Here is a 21308-nt window from a genome sequence, read left to right as displayed (position 1 = left end):
ATATATATATATATATATATATATATATTTTAGCATTGCCGTTTCTATCGCATCTCACAACCCCCTGCACTTCCATCAAAAATTCCTAATTTCTAACATTCAGATTTAAGACACATTAATTTCCATATTTATTTTGGCAGAGAGGGAAATCACAACAGCTATATGACATACAGAACAGATTGTACTTCTGTCCCTCACATGCTTGTTTCCATTCATTCATTAAATATGCCGGCCACTCTGAATAACATCTATGAATATGTTAATACAGACAATTGAACAGACAATTAATCAGTTTGTGGAGTTTTGGTTTTTGTAATCAACAGAATAGAAATGGCAAACTTGGTATCAGAACACAGACTTCCCAGAATAACATTAAAATTCCTGTACATTTTCCTATTACTCTCTCTGTATGCATGGTGATATGCCTGAGGTCTAATTTGTAGGCAGACACTGCAGGTCTGTCTGCTGATACCTGAACGAGCATACAGACAAAATAATTGGCCCCAAGACAAAATGTGATATTCGCTCATGACAAATTAATCTCTACTTTCACCTTCACTCCAGGAGCCATGCTCAGCCAGGCTAAGTCTATTATTTTGTTCAAATATCCATACCAATTGCACAATCTACATTTTAGCAACGGCATTCCAAACTCTTCTTCACCATCTTTTCACTACAATTGATTCCACCCTTCAGAGAATTTGACAAAAAGTACAAAGTAAATTATGGGCATACTATCCTCTCACACTTCATTTGGCTCCACAAAATTTTATTTTGTAGTTCATAAGAAAACTTTAGGACGCCAGACTGTGAATCTAGCAGAAGCAGTAAACATTATCTGTAAATATTGAATCTAAAAATAATTTCTCAAAACAAGAAGTTTAAAGGAACGCTCTCTCTCTCTCTCTCTCTCTCTCTCTCTCCAGAAACTTAAGCCATGAATCTGATTAAAATTCCTTATTTTCATAAACATTTCACACCTTCTTATCCAGAACATAAAACTGCATCAGATGATTCAATAAAAGAAAGTAAAAACAGCACAGCTGTCACACGGTGTTGTGATGCAAAGGTCTTAAAGAATGAAGGTAATTTAAGTTGTAATTCAGTAGTGTGGCTCTGTAGCCTGGCAAGCCAGATCTACATCAAGATGTTAGGTCTGGCAACTCTCCATAGACACGGGGCGGGATAAACGGCTGTCTTTCAAATTCCCTCTGCACGCAATAGGACAGCGCTTCAACCAGAGCGTTTTCTTAACAGCGGAGCTAACGTTAGTTGATAGATTCAACTTTTGCCATATCTGGCCAGCAAAACTACGAACACATCTTCCTTTTTTAAGAATGACTTAATTGCCGTTCTTTGCTCTTTTCTCAAAGAAAAGCTTAACTCCAGGTCCTCCAGAGTCGCGGCCAAAGCCGATTCGAAAGGCTGTTCGCCAGCAACAGCCGCCATTCTTTGTTTTCAAGTAGCAGGGAACCGTCGCAACTCTGTCGTCATTATGTTAAGCCCGCCCCGCCTACTCTATACACGATGTGATTGGCCTGACCTAATTTAGGTTTTTCCAGCTCGAAAGTCAACGGAGAGTTGCTAAACTACCCTGGCTGCAAAATAAATTTGCGTCTAGATTTTTAGCCTAGTGGCTCTGCACATTTCAATAATGATTCGGTCCATTTGTTTTTAAATAAGTGGTGCATCAAAACTACTCCTTTCCTGGTAAAAAAAAAACACCTGATTTTCAAAAGTCAACGAATTTGCAACAGCTGAATGTAACATCTTTAGTGTTACATCACCTGAGTAACATGTCATTTATTTAGGCCACGAAATAAACATAATTCTGTAAAATAAGTATAATGACCTACGCAAAAAGCATTTTGAATGCTTTCTCTAGCACTTTTTATAATTACACAAAAATTAAACATAATTCACCCCTCATGCACATTATAACATCCGTCAAAAATTTGTTTGCCTGTCGGTTGGAATATTAGAAATAAAAACATTGATATAACACACTCATGGGCATCACTCACTTCACTGAATACTTGCCGGCTAAGAAATAAATAGTTATTACCATACGATCCATCTGTTTATGAATCCACATCGTTTGAATATCACAACATCGATATCTGTCAGAAAATAACGTGCACAATACACGGTAGAATCTATCATGTGTTGGTTTTGACGGACATTTTCTATGCACAAACTATGCATTCTGACTGATCATTTTTGCATAATTTTGGCAATAGATGAACTGTTACAATGATTGATCTGGAGATGAGTCCCTGTAGTTGTCCAATTTGACTCTCATATGCTGATGTAATATATATTACAAACTTGATGAGTGATTTTTATAAAATGTAGTTTGATCACTATCTTCTAAGTTGTTTAAAAGATTACGGCAATTATCGAAGTTGGATCAAAATGCTGCTTAAAACTTTTTTTAATTATTTGTTACATTTAATTAACCCTTAACAGATTTTGACTCATATATCATCCTGACTGATCTAATGATTTTAAAATATTGCTGTGTATGGTCGTCTTCAAAATGACTTTATTTAGCCAGTGAAAGCCATTCATCTCCTCTGTATGATCCATTATTTGGTGCCATCTGTAAACACTGTGTGTATGTTGCATTACCCTGCAAATTATTGCATTGATTAAAAGCTTCCAGGCTTGCTATGTCGATTCAATATCTTCACCACTTCAATAATCCAAAGGAGCACTTCTCTCTATTGGTAAATAGCACCAAAACTATCATTTGTAAACCTACAAATTCCATTAACACTCATCATTAAACTGTACATTAAAGACCTCACATCTGAATAAGAAAGCAAGATCTAAATGCATAAATATGCATATCTTCTAAAAGTCTCTTCTAATTGGCAAATACAATTTTTACAGTAAAACACTTCCTAAATACTTCCTTGTGAAAATAACACTGATGAATGAGATTATACATCTCATATTTTAAAAGGTCAGTTAATCACAAATAGAAATACATTATGATGAAAGTTAAAACTACTTTCTCCTAGTCTCTTTTTAAAAGATATTAATAACCATCAGTAGAATTGGTCTTAAAAATATTATACACAGGTGCTACTGTAAAGCGTATGTTCTGTCTTGGTTTCGTTTTCACTGTGTTCTGTGTCCCTAGTTAGTTTCCTTGGTTGTTAATTAATCCCACACCTGTTCCTAGTTATTTTAATTATCTCTCCCTGTCTATTTAAACCCTGAGTTCTGTTTGTTCCTTCTCCGGTACAGTTGATGTTGGAAGTGGTTGTGTTTTTCTGTGATTCTCCTGTGTGTTCATTATTAGATTGTGAAATAAAGACTTACTGTTTATTCTCCAATGCTGTGCACTCATTGCAGCCACCCTAATGTGACAGCTACATTTTTGAAAACTACTGGGGTTTTTGTGTGTGTGTGTGTGTTTTGCTTTTTTCAGCTAAAAGCAAGGCATTTCCACAGACCTCATTCCTGCCTGTTATTTCTGTGCTAAATTGTTTCTTCTCAACTACCTTACTTGGTTAGAAAAGAAGTGGAGACAAGAACTAAGTGACATGTTAGTCAGATGCAATTACAGAACAAATGGGATGAAATTGCATTATGTAAGGGAGTTGAACTCGGATGTGTTTTGGAGGGCTCTCTTACACCCTTGATTAAACACTAACAGCTGACTTCATTGACTGCATGCTAACCAAGGGCTTTAACACAAACCAGATCCTACCAACTGGTGATCAAACCTTGCCAAAGACATGTGCTTTCAGGCATATTGAATGGTGAAAGTTCAATTGATGATTCATTTTATAAGCCACTTTTATAACACAAAAGAGCTTAGTCGAGTGTGCCTTTAATTCAGAACGCACAAGTAAGGCTTAAAAAGTGTGTGCAATGTGCTTCATTCACCAGAAATGACCAAAGACAATCATATAAATGTTTACTGAACCACATCTGACAACAACAGCAAACTAATTTGCCAGTTAAGCCTTACTCCCTTTAACATAACTTCTCAAATGGAGCAACATGTCTTCAAAGTCTTAAAGGTTCTTTTTCTCATAGAATGTCAATATATCACAATTTTATTTATTATTAATTAATAAATATAACTGACAATTATTCACAGTTTCTTAAAATAAAAATATAATACATTCACCTATAAATGTTTCATTTATTTAGCCAAAACTAAGCATGCTCCTATTGCCAAAAAGAAACAATGCAAATGGTGATGTAAAGTGCATTTTTATTAGATAGAGAAGAATCATCAAGACCAGAATATAATTAGTCACTTCTTAATGATGCTCATAAACTAAAAAATTAAAATGTAAGTATATATTTGTAATGATGTTTAGAATGTCTTTCAAATTTGGTTTCATCTTAGCAACTTTGAAACTTTCCTTTTGAAATTGATTATTGCGATGCAGAGAATCTACAAAGTCTCTGATTCACAGACTTGTCTTAAAACAAAGCCTGTCATTCTTTGATGTCACTCTTAGAAGTACTGAGTATGATAAAAGCTAGACTAAACTATAACCGACTGAACTTAATAATGAATTTAAAATAAGTATAAATAAATAAAAGAGATAGAGAGAGGTACACACACAGACAGCTTGCACAAAATTAAACACAACAACAAACCACAAATGAGTCCATGTTTAGTTTAAAAAATATATATTCTAATAATTAATATGCAAAACTCTGAATCACAGAGATGTACAGTCATTCAGTTGTTTTGACATCCTGGAGTTCAGATAAATTTGAAGTCTCTCAAAATCTGAGATTTAATTCTTGTTTTTGTCTCTCTCCACCTGTTGTGTTAACCACAAGCAGACTATAGACACACTAAAGGGACACTGACAGCTAATTGGTTTGAAAGGTTTGCACTGGCTATCTTATATGGAAGGCTGAATTTATATTTCTGTTGCATTTTAGCCAGAAACAAACAAGGCCGATTTATACACAAAATTGATTAAAGCAACAGTTAATCGTACCGTTTTAGTGTTGTATTTATTTAGAACACATTTTTGAGCAAGCTGAGCCTCCCTTGCTTGCTAAACTTGATTGCCGACTGCAAATGTCTCCCATGGGTCGGCACAAAGAGAGCTGGCGGGCTATACAATGAAAGCTTTATCTAATTTTGCATCCTAGCCAACAAATTAGACAGGTGATATGTGCCACACGGTCTAACTTTGATCTCTGGCAGCAAACAGTATGAGGAATAGGCAATCCATGCTTTCAACCGCCTTCTGCCTGATGCTCTTTTCTTGACAGCTCTTCCATTTCACAGCCTGCTATTAAAACAGCACATACCTTTCTATCGCGTAACCATGGTAACGCTTGAAAGGCTCCTGCCTAGCAATTAAGGTTTTTTTCCCCCTTCTTTCCTTTTTATTTTTTTGAAGGGAGACATCAGTATTTTTAGTGTTCGAATATGCATATACATGAAGTCTTTTGTCCGTGTTTCAAGAGTAACTGTGTGAAACAATGCATCATGGAAGAGTTGGTGATCTCAGTAGAAGCATGTTGAGAACTTAATTACTATCAAGTAATTAAAGACTGTAACTTAAATATATCTCCTTTGGTATTTAACTAGGCTATCATAGAACAACCAATCTCCTACGAATGGACAAATGCTTCTTATACTGCCCGGCCCAAAAAAAAAAAAAAAGTCACTGTTTGTATTTAAATAGGCAAATCATTAAGAATCTATAATTGGATCATTATTGCTGTGATTATTATGTTTCTAGCATGTTATATGTTTGGCAACAGTTCTTTCAACCCTAAATGCTAAATGAAGACACATCATGGAAATACATGTGATGTTATTTCCATCAATTGGTGCAAGAGGTGCATCGATTTTTGGTCAAGATCTTGTATTGATAATGCAAGAGTCAAGCACTGTGTAAAGTCTACTCCAGAACATCCCAAAGACTTTCAATGAATTTAAGGTCTGGACTCAGAGGTGCCAATTCATGTGCGAAAATGATTCTTCTTGACATTGTCATCCTGGAATATGGCCATGATGTGTCTTCCTACATGGTTGTTTAACAAATGAAAAGCTACACACTCCATCAATTAGGGCTAAAAGAACTGTTGCCAAACATATAACATGCTAGAAACATAATAATCACAGCAATAATGATCCAGTCATAGACTTTTAAGCATTTGCCTATTTAAATCCAATCAGCGATTATTATTATTTATTTATTTTGGCTGGACAGTGTATTTACTATTTTAATATTCCAAACCAATGAAATGACAGAAAATGTAAGTTGAAGAGATATGGAAGAGATCTTAATAATGGAAAGGGGAAGAAAAGCTTCTTGGAAGAAACAGCCCATCTACTGCACCTGTGTTTCACCACTTACATTCATTCTGCTTTGAATGTGTGGCCGTAATTGACCTTGGCTGGTGCCAGAAAGGGCAGTTTACTTTAGACACAGATAATCAACCTCATCCCTCTCTGAGAGCAGACAGAGACGAGGGGATGGGGGAGAGAGAGGGAGAGCGAAGAATTGAAAATATAGAAGTGAGAGAAAAGAAAGGTTAAGGGAGTCTGGGCTGAACTAGGAATACAAAAAAATTAAAAATATACAAGGGGAGACAGAGCACGAGAAAGCGAGTGAGACTTGCAAAAAACGTGCTGGGCTGCCAAAGATTTCAAACTTAACAGAGAACATTTTTTAAAGTTAACGTTTGAATTAAGTCTATTGAATATTAATATTGAAGAGACTGAGCTCCCCTTACATCTCTCTTCATGTTAAATCATCAAAAGAGAATCATATAATGTGAGCTTCACTGAATTTCCTCAACCAGCCAAACACTAAGGATGCTGTTAAATATGGATGGTACATAAATATGTATTGTATCGACAGGCTCTGATGAGCCTCTTGGCAACGTGTGCATCTTGATATGAGGAATGATAGGATAGGGCCGCAAGAGGCTTATTGGCGGTTTTGTGCACATGTAATCTGTCTAAAACGCAGTCCAAACAAAAGGAGGCATATCAGAGAAACTTACTTGTTCCTGTTCAAACTGGAGATGAGGGCGGAGCCTCAACCATGGCACTTTATGTGTTACGGTTCACTCTCTACAGTGGCAGACATCTGCATTCACACCATTCATTTCTGCCTTAATAATATTCATTTTTCCATATTATTCTACTTTTGCCAGCTCTTTGGCATAATATCAAGCCTGTGGAAGCCAGTCTGGATATCCAGTGACTTGCACTGCTGAACATGCCATTACCAATTCAAACACTTTTTTTTTTTTTAAAGTGCTACTATTAATCCCATCTCACTGTCATTCATCTCCTTGTTGATTATGGAGTGATTTTTTCTCATGATGAATAGCTAAGAGCCCATTGCCTTTTGAAGAGCAGTCTAACCGCAAGCACTTAAAACTCTCAGTTCATCCTCCCTGAAGAGAGTGACCTTTCGGCTGTGTGGTATATTTTTAACACCAGCTCTATGAAAGGCAATGTCCCTAGATTTTGAGTGCACTTTTAAGTGTCTCTGCTTCATCTCCTGTGTGTTTACTCAGAAACTGGGTAAAGAAAAAAAAAAGTGAACCCCTACAGCAAATTCTGTACTGTAGATCCTAAATCCTAAATGCATACCAGATGAGAGTAAAAACGTAAAACAAATTATTTCTCAGTTGAGGATATCTCAGTGTCTGCAGTATTTATGCCACTCTTGTCTGAGTGATGCATCATGCATAAAGCTCTCAAGACTGAATTGAATGGCTGGTTGTGGTCCAGTTCACACTGGCACAGGCTGGATCCGAGGGCTGGAGAGGACGCCCTTGCTGTAGCAGGGTCATTCTCTAAAAACAGTGCCATATGAATACCACGTGTCCCTGTGATTTACTACTGAAATATTTAACAGGATACTGAACTTATTCACATTATTTACACTATTTACACATAAGAACAATTTTATTTTTAATGTTTGCTTTTCATTAGAATATCAGCCAATTTGCAGGTCCCCATTTATCACCATTGTAATTAAAAGGACTAAATAGGGCCCTATGATTTCCGTGATGTTGAAAACAAGGACAGAATCGCAGAATCTAGTCATAAAAATGGAATTTACTGTATAACGTGGAGTTTCACAGAATTTGTCAAATTTTTGATGAATAAATAAAAAGAAGGTCAGTACACTTCAATCAAATCACGATATAGACTAGTGTCTGTGAATATTAAACTTCAAAAAGACTATTTAAATATAAATCCTGCATGTTCTGCACCGCAGACGCGGTTTCATTTACCACACACACACTGAGGCACGTGTAATTCATTTAGCACACACACACACACTGAAGCAAGTATAACGCTCGTGGTGTTTTCAGCCTCTGCCGTCTCACTATATGAGGACATGAATGATTTAAATTGAATTAAACCATTAAAATTGAAATCCAGAAATCTTGAAAACACAGAATTTGGTCAAAATAGAATGGATTTTGAGGAAAAATATTAAAATGTATTTCACAGGGACCCAAACATGCAATTTTTGTTAAACTTTTAATAATTTGTTTTGATAAGATTCATGATTTCAATTAGTAGACAAGATTTTTGATTGAGTCCAAAACATAAAAAAAAAATGGATTTCATAGGTAGATTATACAGAAGACATTTTTTTTTAGCTTTCATCGAAATTATACTTTTAAATGTATATGTTCTACATTTATACATATACACCTTTTTTTTTAAATGCTTACCCCCATTTAAAAATAATTATTGAAACAGAGACATGTTTCTTTTAGAGTCTTTATCATTCTTTTATTTTATTTACTTATATTGGCCTATGGGGCATTCAATTGATCAAAAGTGACAGTAAAGACATTTACAGTATGGTATATTGTTCCAATATATATATATATATATATATATATATATATATATATAAATGGCAAGAATAAATGACATCTTAAAATCTATTAAAATAGAACACAATTATTGTAAATTGTAATAATATTTCACAATATTGCTATTTTTGCTGTTTTTTGATCACTAAATGTGAAATACATGTAGCCTTGGTGAGCTTAAGAGACTTCTTCCAAAAACATTTTTAAAAAAACCTTACCGACCTCAAACTTTTGAATGGTAGCATAATTGTACAAAACTACAGACTGTTAATAAATAAATAAATAAAACTACTTTTGTTATTTGGGGAAACACATTGCCCTGTGGTGGTCCCTCAATGTCCATGGCGGTTACGGTCCGTTCTGAGGTGGGAAAATATTATTTCCCTAAAGTTTGACAGTAACCTTTTCAAATGACTCAATTGAAAAAAACAAATCCTGAAATGTTGTAGCATAAATGGCACAGTTTCCTGCGAATGACCCAGCCGCAAGTCAGTCTAGGAACTCCACACAGTGCTCGACCTTGAGGGAGATCTCAACGGATAAACTTCCTGCGAGCCAGCACTTGCCACCAAAGAGCTGTTGATCTTTAAATTGAGGCCAGTCTGGTCTTAAAGGAGTAATCCAGCAGTCATTATTGACTAGCCAGGAGATGTGAGGTCTCTCTAACAAGCTGACAGACTGCAAGAAGGCAGTACTCGGGGCTGTGGCAGAGTCACACGGCGCACAATTCCCTAGCTGTCAGCCTGACAGAGATGTAGATGACACACAGTCCAATGCCCTAAGAAAGAAACATGGATTTTGCCTTTAGGCTTTCAGCTGCATCATGGGATTGATTCGAAAAAATGCATCAAATATCTGTGCGGTAAACAACGGCATTTTGTCATCTTGAGGAAACCCTAAATATTAGGCAGTGTGCAACTTGTTCCATGCACATAAATAATACTTCAAATTCTGCAGCTTGATGTCGAGAGGCATACTATACTCTCCTAAGTGATCCTAAGGAAACAGGCACAAAAAAATCCATAGACTCACATTGAAGGAGGGTGACCTGAGTTATATCAACTTGGGGGTGGAAATCTTTGATTTGGTCAGTTAGCAGCCTCTTAGCAACCACATAGCAACCTTCTAGAACAGTCTAGCAACAACCTAGAAACCTGCTAAAACAACCTAGCAACAACCTATCAAGAACACCATAGTATTTTCATAACAATCACTTAAAATACCCTAGCATTAAATATTGAAAATCACTAAAAATATTGTGGCAGCAAGGTTTGCACAGCCAGCCACTCACATGTTCTCCATAAAACATAAAAGATACAGTATTATTCCTAAACAACCAATATGACTGATCTTGGGCTTTGTTGTTATTGTCATGGATGCATATTAAAGTGTTTGCCTGTAAACTCTCAATAGCCCCTTTCACACACACAGTCTTTAATAGGGAGGTGTGAGACTAGTAGACTAGTCGATTAAACGATAGGCCTGCTTCTGCTGCTACTCCACTTGGAAATTCAAGTTACTTTTTTTGCACATTTAATGTTTTGCTTTATATTGTTACAAAGGCAACGTTTAAATTACCATCATGTTAATGTCAAATTTAAAATTAATATATTATTTTGAAAAGTGCATATCTGGAGCAGAAAACATGTCGTCATGTCATGTCAAACTATAGGTAGATAACAATTAAGCTTGCTTTTGGCTTGTTATGCTACCGGTTATGAGGGATAATATGGTATGACATTATATATCGTATTAAAGGAGAAGCATTATGAATGAAACTTACTTGACGCTTGAACAGTTGTTATGTCAACATATTAAATATTATATAAAGTATAGTTGTCAGTACATATCAAGCTTTTCTTGTGATTTTGCAGCCCGTCATGACTTGTGTACAGATACTTTTCATACACGAGAAGCGCATTCAAACCCAGACATGCAAGTGGTTGCCATGGTAATGAACAATACCTTAATGTGCTGATTTATGTGGACTTACTTTTATTTGAGGAAATCTGCTTATAAAAGGCTATTAGGTTTGAACTTATTGGTCCTGTGCTGCCTCTTGATTCTGCTTAAGAGAACACTTAAGTTTAATATACAATGATCATAATGGAAGGCAAGCACATCGCATGTATCTGACCTATTTTTAATGGCATTCAGTATGGGATTTGAGAGTTCATAGATTAAGTAGTCTATTTCAAATGGATCACAGACTCCGGGGGGTGGGGTTAGACTAGTCGGTTGCGCACATCCCTAGTCTTTAATATTAAATTACCGGTAAATTACCATTTAGAAATCATTAAAAAATCCCGGTAAATCAGTTCTGGCAATTTTCTGTTATGAGAAGTTTTTAAATTACCGGTTTGATGCTATGTGTGAACAAAGATTAGGATTTCCGGTATGAGCTTGTATGAGGGCATGATGTGCTGACGTAATAAGTCTGCTTTGGGCCAATCATAAAGCTCTTTCAGAGCTGTTTATAGTAAGCTCAGCTGCTTTTAATTGTTTTTCTATGTAAACATTTGCTAGATGAATATCTGACCGTTGCGCCATGTCCTGTATTGCTGTACTTATCGACAATAAAGGCCAATGTCATGTATACTGGTGGTTGTATGGAATACTATTTTACAAAGGTTTAGAGGAAATAAAAAAGTTAGTATTACTCATAAATAAAAACAGTTAAAATTATTCATAAATATTGTTTTTTAAATGTTAAAATGTTAAATTATTTCTACTCAATTTTATTTGTTAATGTACCAGATGCAGTTACTCAGATTTACTTATTTTTTTTACTTGCATTTACTCAATTCATACAGTATATTTAATTGATTTCACAGCTTTAAAATTTACAAAAAATCTTTGAGTGTAAAAATGTTTCACCAAAAAAATTGAGTAAATAATCGTTAAACTTTTTAGAGTGCAATTACTTTTGCGTACTATAGTAACTATTATGTCTCTATTAAGAGCAAAAACATGTTCTGTGTGTGATCATCCCCTTAAATTAGACAGATAGTGAAACTAAAGCGCCTCTCCTCATCTAGGTGGATGAAGAAAATTAAAAGCATTTGAATGCTTATTAAAGAAGCTTATTAAAAAATTAAAGAAGCATTTAAAGGTAATTTCCGATGATTGACATCACAGAGTTCACCGGTATTTTGGGTGTGAATGCTATCTTACCAATAAAATGACAGAACGATGTTGCTTGTACAAAGTAAACAGCACATTTGTGTATTTACCGAAAAAGTCCACCTGGTAATTTTACAATAATTTACCGGGTTTAATGTGTGAAAGAGTCTAATGACTCAGATAGGGCTGTCACGATTCCTCTATTAAATTTGAGTATTCGATTTAAAAAAATCCTCGACTGCAATTTACCTGTGTCGAGTAACTGGCAAATTACCAGATGTGGCGCATTCCACGGACGAGAACCACATTATTAGACCGTTTTCTAAGGCTGCACAATATACTGTATTAAAACCATTTAAAAACCACACTATAGCATAGAGCTATTGTAATTTCACAAAGGCTGCAATTCATCTAAATAAATATACGGCCTGCGGGTTTAATATATACTATATGCTCTTTAATTATTTACATGTGTCTAGGTTACGTGCGTCTCAGCAGCTCTGCTCACAGTAAATGCTGCTCCACATGAACTGTTTCACTCATTTACATGCATGGAGCGCATCTCAAACTCCATCTCTGCATATGCTGTGATCTTGGGTTGCTTATAATGATCATCTGAGAATGCAATGTGTGCCATTTCATCAGATATGTGATACACGACGCACAGAAAGATGAGCGCCAGTATCGTGCGGACAGACAGCGCACCAGAATAAAGTTCTCTTTCAAGCTTGAATGAACAATAACACACATAATAATGCCAAAATGCCTGTTTTGTTGAGTATTCTCATAAGAGCAGTCTTAAATTAGTTAAATAACTTTTAAATGAACTTAAACAATTGTGAGAAAATGAGTTGCGCATCAGCTCCGCGTCATGTGCGGCAGAGGCAGATCTTAAAGTGACAGCAGCCTAATAAACCAGTTGCTGTGATGTCTGTCATTAATGTTAATCAATAAACAAATCTAATAGAAACTGATAAATAGTAGCTTTAATCTATATTTAATTTATAATTTTTGCAGTTAAGACTGTAAAGTATTTGATAACTTTATTCAATTTCTGTATATTTCCTACCTGTAAAATGGTAACTATGACATTTATTATAATGGGTATAAAGATTGTTTTAAGTTCACTTAAATTAAAAGTTGGCCTATTTTTTTAAAAGCCTAATAAATGTTGGAATTGATGGCTTTCAATTATACTGTAATGTTGAATGTCTATAATTAATAATAATAAATAAATAAATCATAGATCCATCAGTATTAGCATCAGTGATACTGGCCTTCATTCATAAAAATATGCTTTTAAACAAGTATTTAAAATACGCAGTCTTTAAGTTGTTTCTATTTTGGAGAGTAACTGTGAACTTATTACAACATAAAAATATTAAAAAACGTGAATAAAAAACATGTTTTAATCGTCATTAATCATAGAATAATGTGTGATTAATTAGTTTTTTTTTTTTATCAATTGACAGCACAATTATATATATATATATATATATATATTATAGTGTTATTCTATAAAACCATTACTTGCTTTTGATACTTTATTTGAACCAAAAATTCTTGCCACATTATTATATACTGTATGTATTTTAAGTCATTTTAAAGGCTATTGTTTGCTTAGGTCTATTTTTATTACCACAAAAAAATATCAGATTACTCGATTAATCATCGAAATAATCGACCAATTACTTGATAACCAAAATAATCGTTAGTGACAGCCCTAGACTCAATTTCAACGTGGTGGCCACAATAAGAGTGTAACATGCAGGGCCGTCGCTAGTGGGGTGAAAGGTGGTGACAATTATAGGGGCCCCCGCTGCCCAGAGGGCCCCACAAAATCCAGCAGTTATACAATATAGGACCCTGTTGTATGAATAATTATAATATTTATATTAGTTGCATCCCTGAGATTTAAATGAAAACCACAAAAACATGCAATTTGGTTAAATATTTTTTCCAAATATCTGCTTCTCTTACCTTCCTAAAAATGGTTTAGCATTTTTTAACATTTGACTGCATTCTTGTCAATTTCTAAATGTTTACTTTTTGATTTATGAATTATAACAGACTGATGGGGGAAAAAAAAACATTATTTTGCTGTTACTTTTTTAAAATTGGTTTTATTATTACTCAACAATTTCTTGCTTTTTGTTAGTTTTTATTAGTTGTAATTTTATATAAACATTTAACTTTTAAAATAAAGGTTTTACAACAACATCACCATCTTCTGTTATATTTGGGCCTCCAAGCTCATCTATTGTACAGTATATGATATTGGTGGAGGGGGCCCACATCAATATTTTTTCAGGGGGCCCCGAATCCTCTAGCTACGGCCCTGGTAACATGCCTAATATATAATAAATATGTGACTCAAGAAGATCTGTAATACCTGGAGATATCTGTCTGTTAGCATTTCAGGCAGTTGTTTGGCTTGGACGCACAGCCCATCAAGTGACTATGCTGCCAGAGCATGAGCTGTGATGTCAAAGGCAGTAAACGGGGAAAAGTTCATTTCACGCTTTTAAGAGTCCTCTGAAAAACTCTGGTGGGCTACAGCTTCAAGCTAAAAATATCGATAGAGCAGGGCTGGTTTAAACTTATGTATGCATACATGTGTCTCCCTCGTAGACAGGATTTTCCTCCAGCAGGAATTCCTGTCTGCCAGCGAGCATAGTGAGTCACCTTCCACCTCACATTCACAGCTTGTGTCAGTGTGGGAGAATTTGTCTGTGTGTGTATGTGTGAGAAAAAGTGGAAATTATTATTTCCTCTCTTCCATCCAATATCTGTTTTGAACTGCTAGCCAGAATATTCATTGAAGTATTTGCTGTTTCCTCTAATCCCTTGATATGCCTGTTTGGCGGATTTGGTAAGTGCAGTCTGGTTGGAGATATGTACTTTATCACGGATGAAAATCTAGGATGACATTTGCAGGGCCGTACTCTTTGAAGACTTACATTTCATTTTACATAGCCAGAAATACAGGAAGGACATGAAGATCTCCCACTTTAATGCTAAAGAAACACTTTAATTCCACATATCCCTAATGAGGAGACAAATAGCACATCTTGATCAAGGAAAAGATCAAGCTTTATTCCACAATATAACAAATCTGTTGAAACCTTTTGTTGTACCCAGATAACACAGATGGAATCTGAGTGATATGGCTGATCTTCAGTTGGAGACTCCAATAGGAGATATCGTTTCTCTTTGTTGTATCAAATTGGGTTCTTACACACACCCAGGGAGGCAGACTTTGCCTTTCACTGGTCCAGAGCATTGCTCACAGAAATCTGTCAAACCCTCTACACAGAGGAATATGAACTGCACCATGGGGCATATTTAAACCATCCATCTCCACAAGAATGGGAATAACATTCTCTGGCAGTTAAAGAAGCCCCATCGGGATGACATCTCTGAAGCCCTGAGGAAAACTTGTAAATTTAAATGTAAATTTACTAAAGTCATGCTACAGGTACAAAGATAATAGATATTCTTTTGCTGTTCAGTCTTCACATTAAAATTGTGGCAAGGTGAAAACTAAAGGAACAGTTCACCTAAAAATGAAAATTTTGACTTCATTTACTTACCCTCATATCTTTTTTTTTCTTTCTGTGGAACACAAACAAATATATTTTGAAAAATATCTTAAATATTTTTACTCTTTTGTGATCCACAGAAGAAAGTAGTCTAAGTCAAAACAATATGAGGTAATGATGAGTAAATGAGTAATAATTAGTATCCCCAAAGAAAGAAAAATGAGATGTCTTTAAAATCACAGCTGCTTCTCCTATAGCAGTAAAATTGGAAAGGAAACATATGTATAAATACATAAAAAATGCACAATGTCCGTTAGCACTTGCATTAAATTCATAGATGTTTGGGGTGTTTGTATGGGGCTTTAAGAGATCTCTGTAAAATGCAGCTTACATACAGTGACATGTTTTGTTCTTTGATTAAAGACAGGTTATACTTATGTGAATCCAAGTAATTATAAGCATGAATTAATCTTAAATAGGGCTTTATTCCATGACCTGCAAAGTAATAATGCATCAGTATCATCTCTGGAATATAATTTAATCCTAAACTAACCCATAGCCTACATTAAGGAAATTTAATGCAACTGTTTAAATTAATCAGACATAGTGCCCTCACACTAAGCTATGAGATTAGCAGCAATGGGGTTTATTGTATAAAAATATATCAATATAAAAATATATAAATAATATAATTTGATTTGTCTCTAATATAAAAAATATATATATTAGAGACAAATCAAAGTGAAACATTTGCTACTAATGTTTGATTGTTGGATTTAGTCACTACTGCATTATAAACAAGTGTCCAATCAGAACAGTGAGGATTGGGAACTTCTTAGCCAATTGGAAAGTTTTAAATTGCCCCTGTGCTCCTAGTCACTAGCTGCATCCGTAGATGTTTCAGGTGCTTCGATTAATGATGTAACCCATTAAATGAAATGGGAGACGTCTGCTAAAGGAGGGGCTCACGTCGCACAACAGCAGCATCATTACACATTATAAAAAAGTAATTGAGATCTACGGTCAACAACCCTGGCTGTCATGCAGGAGTTACGGCTCCCGGCAGAGCATTTGGACTTTGTTTACTGACACACGTTAGCATGTGCGCTTGTTTGCAGAGTTTATTATGATGTGATCATTTAATAGGACACCCATTAAACTGAGAAAAAAATCTCAGTGCATTCTGCCAAATAACACTGCCACAAAATTACAGTAATGCTGTCAACACAATGTTTTGGCATGCAATGTATCGAAAAGGCCATAGATATTTCAATACTCCAAACGTAATTCAAATAGATCCTGCTCACGAATACAAGTTGATGGAGGAGTACTTCAAAAGGGAAGACTAAGGTTGGATCTCTGCTCTCTCGAACATGGTTTGCAAACCATGCCTGCGTTCTTTCATCCCTACACTCATCTGTTCAATAGTTTTGCAGATCCCGTGGAGCCAAATTTGAGCAGATATAAGCCAGGCATGCAGCACAGTCCACATGTACTGCGTGGTAGAAGAGAGAAGTGATTATGTTGGGGGTCTATATTTGTTTATAGAGAACTGAGAGCTGCCACCCCCCATAGCACACACACAACCCATCTAAAGCTCAGAAGAGTGAAGCTGCCAGAGCTGTCAGAGCAGACGTGTATGTGGGAAAGAGAGTGGGTGTTCGTGTATGTTTATTAAACAAGACTGTGGAGGGATCCCGAATGGTTGAAAATATCTCCCCGCCTGGCAGCGGGGATGAGGCGCGCTGTTAAAGGTAGCGTGTGGGTTGAGAGTCTGTGCTGTGCGGAGCGTTACTGAACAAAACCATCTGGGCCTCAGAGATATCTTCTGAGAAACAACTGGAGACGCCGTATCTCGCTTTTCATCTCATAGCGGGTGCATGCAGAAATGCCACGGCTTGTGCTGAGAGCTAAGAAACACATTCAGACACTCCAATCCACCGTTATAGCTGTGACATATATAGACCATAACAGATTAAAAAGGCCAACTGGTTTTGATTTTAAGAAACTTTGTTTCCGCAGCTAAGCTAGCAAATATTGTAGCATTCTTAAGTCACTCTAGATAAATTAACCCTTTAAAACCGGATGTGTCGTCGACGACACAGCCAACCAAGCTGTAATCATGTCACAGTAACTCTTCAACCGTTTGCACTATCAAAATAATTCAAATAGTTCCTGAAAGTAGACATCATGCGCTTTTCGCAGGTTAGAGTGTTTTGGATTGCATAAAATAATAAGAGAAACGAACAAATACATGGCGAAAGAAGTGTTAGACAGCAGAAGAGGGGATTGGGATGATTTTTAATGAAACTTGGGAGGCGGATAGCCGTTACTCTTTCACGTATCTAAGCATGTGGTGTGTGCATGTGTATGTGTGCGTGCCTATGAATGCGTGCATTTGTATGTGTGCGTGTATGAAAAAAAGTGTCCTAAATGAAAACTGTGCAACCCAATGTCACAAAAAAGACTTGTATATATGTATTATAGTTCATTTTTCAACTTTAAAGTGTTAGTTTCTTTCGTTCATGATTTTTTCTGTTTTTTTTTTCTAAATAGAAATCAGTAAATTTATTCTCGTTTTTTTTTTTTTTTTGTCTATTTAAATTATATTTACAAACTCACCACACACAATAATGGTCAATAACTGTCATTTGTTGAAAGCTTATCTTTTTCTGAAAAAGATGACACCTTGCACATGAAGATAGCACATTGTTTTAGAATTTTACAGTAAAAAAATCTAATTATGTGAAAAACACCTATTTTAGCTTCAGGTTCTAAAGGGTTAATAAAGTATAAATGCAAGCATGCAGGACATAATACACATTTATGGCAACAGATGTACACATGCTTATGAAATGCTAGACATTTGTCTGGTATCTGTGATCATGTATTAACGCTTCTGATGAAGTGGAGTGGATGTTTTACATTAGCTAATAATAACCTCATAAAATGTAGTGAGATTAAGCTGTCATCTACTTTTATATGGGCGCTCCAATGAAAACGTGACCTTGTCTTTTTAAATCACTAACTTAGTGTTTCCCACACATAGAGTAATTCGTGGCGGTGCACCACAGAATCAACACCAATTAATTTTTTTTTTACACTATTTAAAACACGCAGCGTATTCATTCAGCTGCATTTCCTTTCCCTGCTCTCCCTCCGTCTCTCTGTCACTCACGCGTCTCTCTCACAAGCGATTTTTTGTCTCGCCAAAGCCTTATTTGATCGGTGAGTGATGTAGATGTCTGCTGCGCTTGCGATAGGGCGCATATTACTGAAAGAACGAGCAGAGAGAGAGAGCCTCGGTCGCGCGCGCAGTGCGCGTCTTCAAACTGTCTTGCTCTCTCTCGCTCCCTCGCGCATATTAATCTAAATCAATTGAGAATTGACACGATGGTAAAAGATCGGAAGACCAAAGTTTCACGTGGAGCATTCTGAGATTTTTTTCCTGAATTACCGCTGGGTGTGAATTGTGCTAAAAAAAAAAATGAAAAAAAACTTTTTTTACGTTGCCTTATCTTCTCTGAAAAGCGTTCCGCCCATTCAGCTGACATAAAAAACACTTTCAATAAACAAAACAAAACCTATCCAATGATGAAATGTTTTCTGTGTTGACAAATCTTGTGCGATGTCCTAACTGCCGGGATAATCACACAATGCGTGCCGTGGTCCGCTAATGACACGTCCGATTCGCGAACTAATGACTCCTTTGAACCGATTCCATTTAAGGAATGGTTAAAACAACTGATCTGTCCAACACTGAACTCACGATACGTATGAATCGGTGTATAACAAATCGGTAACACTTTACAATAAGGTTCCCTTTATTATAGTTAACTACATCAGTTAACATTAACTATTAATAAACTGCACTTCTACAGCGTTTATTAATCTTTATTAATGTTAATTTCACTATTTACTAGTAGCCTACATTATTTAAATCAAGTTGTATTTGTTAACATTAGTTAGCTTAATGCACTGTGAAGTAACATAATAAAAATACAGCTGTTCATTGTTTGTTCAACTAAGATTAACAAAGATTAATAAATACAGTAACAAATGTATTGCTCGTGGTTCATGTTAGTTACCCTAATACATTAATCTAAATAAATCAAACCACATTTAACACCTCTTAAAATGAGAATGTAAGTGTGCTTACCCCATTTTTTTAGTAAGAGTGGTTAGCAAGATAAACCTTAATAAACTACTGTATTTTCAGGTTATCTATATGACAATGTGTAGAACAATTACCAAAACAATCTTTTAGTTTAGACTGGTTGCGGTAAATGCAATTGGGTTGTTGAGGTCAAAACTCTAAATAAGCTGTGAATCAAATAAACTTACTATAAATAATTTTATGTATTTTTTTTTACTCTTACACTGAATGTTTGGATTTTGTGAAGGTGTGAGTAACGAATTATTAACGAAGGAACCCCCCCCCCCCCCCCCCCCCCAAAAAGCGGCATAATAGGTACAAGTTACAAATCTACAGCATGCTGTCAACAAAATTATTTTCGACAATGCGCTTACAATGAAAGTCTATAACCTTACATAAACATTAGAATATAAGATTTCGTCAGTCACGATGCACTGCTGGCCCGATTGTGCAAGTGAATATTCCGTCATGTCCCGACTCCCGAAACACGAGAGTCTAGTATTTCTAGCATTTTGAGAGACAGAGAGATAGAAGACGCGGCAGCACTGTTGAATCACTCACGCTGTTTGTGAAATTGCGTCTAGTTTTTAAAAGACTGATTTGATTTTATAATCTGTGTGGATTAATTTACTAATACAACCTACATGCTAAAGTGAATCAATGATTGCAGGAATTTCCCGCATTATAAGTGGGAGACCTGCGGGAATGATTAGATTAATGTGCAATACCCGCAAACCCGCGCCGAAAATTGAGCCCTGGCCTAGCACGTTTAGACAATTTAAAGAGCTTTGCAGCTCAAACACAACAACATTTTGAAAGGAATAATTAAATGTGTGTCTTGACCTGTGACTTTCATTGCAAGTGCATTATTGTAAATGTAATTTTTGACCAGTGAGAGAGGATTCAAATTATTTTCTATGTTAATCGACACTATGATAGTATGACAGTATGATAGCCGGAATATTCCGACAGACAGCTTGGAATGGAACAGATGAATATTGTGTCATTGCATCTCAGAAAGTTCTTCCACTTCATGGCTTTTAAACCCCCTTGATTTAGTTTTCTGCAACAATAACAAAAATGACTAACATGAATTCACAACATAAACAAAAAATGTAGTTATGACATCAAGCAACGGAAGTCAATATTGGTACATTTTCTGCCATGGCTTTCTTGTGTGGTTTGTGATGTAAAATGACTCTGAATGATTCGAAGCCTTTCGGTACTAGCTTTCCCTATTGATTTCAGTATAACGCTTTATATGAAATGCTTTCATTTTGAGAGGAAATAAAAGACACTCCAGAGCTCTAGGGTCTGTGTGAGTGTACCGTTTGCTGCAAGGGGTGAAGGAGTGCTGTGTTCTTTACATTTTCTGAGCACAGCTTCATCTCTGTGACTGCCTGGTGCAACGACAGACTTACAGAACAGATCTGTGGGAAGCTGTCTGTACTCTTGTGGCCTGAGGAGCTGGCATGGAAACAGCTATTGAGCTTGCAATGGTGCTCATTACACTTTCACAAGCAGCCCAAAAACACTGCGTAATGAAAAATAGGCTGCACTTTGTTCTGTAGACAAGTGTGAACGGTGGAAAAGAGTGAGATAAAAAAGATGAAGGAAACCATGACGGGGAC

General features: G+C 35.9%; 1 protein-coding gene across 4 annotated transcripts in view; it reads right to left on the bottom strand.

Moving 5' to 3' along the window:
* fgf14 (fibroblast growth factor 14) overlaps positions 1-21308 on the bottom strand; it is a 132188-nt gene that overhangs the window by 4071 nt on the left and 106809 nt on the right. The gene's annotated exons all lie outside the window — the stretch shown is intronic.

Source organism: Rutilus rutilus (genome assembly GCF_951802725.1).
Source record: "Rutilus rutilus genome assembly, chromosome: 10".
Lineage (NCBI taxonomy): Eukaryota > Metazoa > Chordata > Actinopteri > Cypriniformes > Leuciscidae > Rutilus > Rutilus rutilus.
This window is presented reverse-complemented; position numbering and strand designations above follow the sequence as displayed.